The 4435-nt window shown below is 37.7% G+C and overlaps 2 long non-coding RNA genes across 2 annotated transcripts; one reads left to right on the top strand and one right to left on the bottom strand.

The window, feature by feature from the left end:
• Positions 1-201: 201 nt before the first annotated feature.
• LOC126753922 (uncharacterized) lies at positions 202-1965 on the bottom strand. The gene is made up of 2 exons (XR_007666222.1): positions 1391-1965; positions 202-1228 (listed from the first exon to the last, which is right to left on the bottom strand). It is a non-coding gene; the product is annotated as an uncharacterized LOC126753922 (long non-coding RNA).
• A 113-nt stretch (positions 1966-2078) lies between these two features.
• LOC126753923 (uncharacterized) lies at positions 2079-3499 on the top strand. The gene is made up of 3 exons (XR_007666223.1): positions 2079-2873; positions 3104-3315; positions 3391-3499. It is a non-coding gene; the product is annotated as an uncharacterized LOC126753923 (long non-coding RNA).
• Positions 3500-4435: the final 936 nt, after the last annotated feature.

Here is a 4435-nt window from a genome sequence, read left to right as displayed (position 1 = left end):
ATCTAAAATTGGGGAATCAGATGATGCCATTAGAACACGTGTGAATATATAATATATATGCATATATGTATATAGTCAGGTGATATAGACTATTGTATTCAAGGCCTATTGCTGTTAGTTTCCTATGGCTGAGAATGCTGGTGTAGTATATCTTCCTATTTCTCCCAATGAAGACCTCCGGTACGGAATCATTAAGAGATATTTCGACTGTGGTAAAACTTACGATTTTTTCTTGGAGTTTATTAGTGGCAATATTGTTTTACAATTTTTAAAATAAGAAGTTCAACATCGGATTTAACTCAGTATCAAATGATATTGTAATAAATATTCTTATATTACGTTGTCTTTACGGGTCCATACTAACTTTTACTACTTTTGAAGTGATATCGTTTCGGCCGATCTTTAAGTTGGATATAACCGCTTTCCATTCATATCAGCTATCCTCAAAAGAAAAATTTTCAAAATTTTTTTGTATCCTAAATTTTTTTTTAATTCTTAAGAATATGTGTTTGGGATATTCTCTTTTTCAGCTGAACATCAGCTATTCCTTTCGCAGTAATACATATATGCCTCTACTAAGGGTGAACCACATGAAGGTACTTTTTTCAATAGCAAACAGCATCGTGACTCATGACGACATTTGGTTTCAACAAGACGGCGCCACTTTCCACTCGTTGCATCAATCAATGGATTTATGGAGAGAACTCTTCGCTGAGCAGATAATTTCACGTTTTGGTCCAGTCGATTGGCAGCCAAGAACGTGTAAAATTACACCGTCAGACTTTTTCCTGTGGGGATATGTGAAGTCTAAAGTCTATGCGGTTAATCCTGCTTCGATTCAGGCGTTGGAGCCAAACATCACGCGTGTCATTCGCCAGTTACCAGTTGAAATATTCGAACGAGCCATCGAAAATTGGACTCAACGGATAGACCATGTGAGACCAACGACAAATGAGAATGTTCTTTCGAATGATAATAAACATTCCCCATTAAATTTGAAGTCTCTGTGTTTCTTCTATAAAAATGTAGGAAATGTAGGTACCTTGAATTGGAGCACCCTTTAGTTGCAGGTGTTCTAACTGCTAATTTTTCAGTTTATACTCATGCGGCTGGAATGCTGCTAGGTGGATACATCCCTGGACAACCATCTAGTACATGCGACTTCTTCGAGATTAAAATTGAATCCCAACTTATGTATAATGATGAGATGAGTTCGTGAAATTCCCTACTTAAGCCATGGAAAAAACATCATTTTTGTAACTTTTTCATACAAATTATATGCGCAATAGAAATATATTTAAATTGTATTTGAATCTACATATTTACACATCGATTTACATTTTAACAGCACAATGGTACAACAGTATTTGTTTTTTAATAAAAAACCCACCTTTAAGTTTCCAACGTCTAAATGCAAAGTTGCCACGTTCTTGAACTTGTGCTAGCAAATGTGGTGTTTTAAAACGTAAATGACTGCATTCGATGGCTTACTATAAATAAATGCAACAACATATGCATATTTATAAGCAGTGTCAGTCAATGACAGCCGCAGCAACAGCATTGATTCCAGCATCACCGACATGACGTCACCGACAATGTCAGCAACTCACTTACGCCCAACGCTGGCGACTAAAAATAATGCCCACTTGCAGAGCACATGTTTGCCAAACCAACAACCAGCCTGTCAGCCAACCAACCAACCAACCTACATGCTTATGTGCTAAGTACATATATACTGTTAAACCTACACACACACTCAAACTAGTACGCAGCCTACAACCGTTTTGCTGCAGTCAGTGTTGTTGTTGCTATTTATATTACTCCGTTTTATGCTCGTTTTCACGGTTATTATTAAGTTGCCGAGCGCAGTACACAAAAACACAATAAAAGAAGCACAGCAAAAAGGAGAGCAAAACAGGATAACAACATTTTTGCGGCTACCGGCGTGGCGCACATGGCCCTGAAATGCTCGTTCACCTACTGAGCGGAGCTTTTCGGGTAGAAGTTCGCTGCCAGATGGCATCAAGGCAATCGGCTTCGGCAGCGCATGCCAGAATAGATGTCAAGGTGAACGGGCTGAAGCAAAGTGGCTGCTGCTGCTGCCAGCTCAAGCAGTCCTTCAAGCTGCGAATAATTGCTGTTGTTTTGTTGTTGTTGTTTTGCTTTGCTTTAAATTTACATGCATGTTTGTACTGTTGTACTGATTATACAGTTGCGATCTACTTCAGTGCAATATTCACTTGCACGCTTGTAACTGTAAATAGCAATCTATTTGCTTCCAATAATATCCTGTGCCCACGCGAACGCGACGGGAGCGCCAATAATGGGCAGTCGTTCGGGAGAAGTGCGTCATCGTTTTGCTCAGCGCCAGAAGTTTGTGGCTCGAATGTGTCAGCTGCAGGCACAGCCGGCACAGGCGGTGCGCACAGAGCGCGTTTGTGTGAAGCCAGCGGCATGAAAACGTGCTCAAAGCCGCTGGGGAGTGCTGATGTCAATCCGCAGGTGTAATAACGGTTCACATGTGCAGCAGATGCACAAATGACTGCATACATATGTATATACTATAAATACACCGATATACACCTGCATGCATGCCCACCCGAAATCACCGTTATTCGTGCAACTTTTTAAACTCGCATACGTAAATTGAAATCGTCTTGCGTATTTACCGCTAATTTACGTTCACACACATTTTCACCAATTCGTGTGGCCACACCTTGCAATTGTAAACAAAATTATTACAAAGCCACGAATGTGTCCAAAGTGCAACAGTAGTTTATATTTAGTCGGTAAACTATTTTAAGCGAGAAAACCCTATTACAGTGGCGCATTTTACAAATTACACAGGAAGAAACGAACCAGCTTCACGAAAGGTAATTATAACAGTATTGTTAAAGTGTTAATTTAATATTGGTGTTTAAGTGGATGCGAAAAGCATTCTGAACTGGATGATAATTTCCTAGGATTGTTTGATAGTAGCTAATTAGTGCTAAACAAACTAATATGTTCAAAAAATTTTTGTAGCAAAATATATAAATATATATCCCATGAAGCATTTCATTATTTGTATATAGTTGCAAGTTTTTTTTTACACCCTTAACAGGTAATATTACAGCCATTGTCTACTCAATGTGAGACAGAAAGGAATTTCAAAAATTACCGTAATGACAGTGGCGCCACCTGTCGATAATTGGTCGTACTAACTCAGAGGTGTTCTTTGGCTCATGCACAACTTCGCTAAGGACTATCATATGATCAAATGCATAATTTACGATTCCATAAGGGACATATGGTATATGTGTTACAAGCTTCATGGTAAACTTCGTGTACCCTGTTCAAGGTAAAAAAAACCATAATTTTCATCAGAATTGATGTTCTCTACTTTTTCAGAGAAAATCCACAGACACCTCAAATTTAATGGCGAATGTTTATTATCATTCAAAAGAACATTATTTGGCAACAACTTTTTGAAGACTCTCTCTTTCAAGGGTTGGCCACGACTGCGTCTCAAATGGTTCGTCCGTTGAGTTCAGTTTTCGATCAGGTGTTCGAGCATTTCGGCTGATAACTGGTGAATGACAGCCGCGATGTTTTGCTCCAAGGCCTGAATCGTAGCGGGATTGTCAGCATAGACTTTAAACTTTACATATCCCTACAGGAAAAAGCGTAACGGTGTGATATCTCGCAATTTTGGTGGTCAATCGACTGGACCAAAATGTGAAATTATCAGCTTACCGAAGAGTTATCTAAATAAATCCATTGATCGTGAATAGAAAGTCAGTGCCAGATCATGAACACTTTTGACAGATTTATGGCACTATGCCAGGTTATGTTTATTTTTCTTAAAATCGGATATAATGAGCTGAAGTCTCTGATTTCTCCAAGAGGTGTTTGAATACAAAAAGTTTGAGAAGCTGGAAGAAAATTCGCCTTGTAGTATTAATTTAATTAATATTTAGTAAAACATATTTTATTTCAAAAGAAATAACAGTCCCTAAAATGTGGGGAAATTAAGTGAAATAAATTCAGTTTAATAAAGATAAAACAAAAGATATTAATTATGATCCTAAAAAGCAAGAAAATCTCTTGAAGCATAAAAACCTTAAACTTGGATATTTTAACACTATAAATAATTATATTATATTTATACAAATATATTAAATAAAAATGTTAGCTTCGGTGCAACCGTTATACTTGTACTTATACATTACGTTGTACGTTATGATCTATTTCGACAAATGATCAGCTCCTTGGAAAAAAGGGCGTGTACGAAATTTCAGATCGATATCTCAAAAATTGGTGGAGTGGTTCACATACATACAGACAAACGGACGGGCATACAGACGAACATGACTAAATCGACTCATATCGGCACGCTGATCATTTGTATATATACATATGTCGGTATTTTACAGGATCTCTGAAATGACACACT

This window comes from Bactrocera neohumeralis, chromosome 3 (assembly GCF_024586455.1).
Source record: "Bactrocera neohumeralis isolate Rockhampton chromosome 3, APGP_CSIRO_Bneo_wtdbg2-racon-allhic-juicebox.fasta_v2, whole genome shotgun sequence".
Classification (NCBI taxonomy): Eukaryota; Metazoa; Arthropoda; class Insecta; order Diptera; family Tephritidae; genus Bactrocera; species Bactrocera neohumeralis.
Note: the sequence above shows the minus strand (reverse complement) of the source record. Positions and strands in the feature narration are given on the sequence as shown.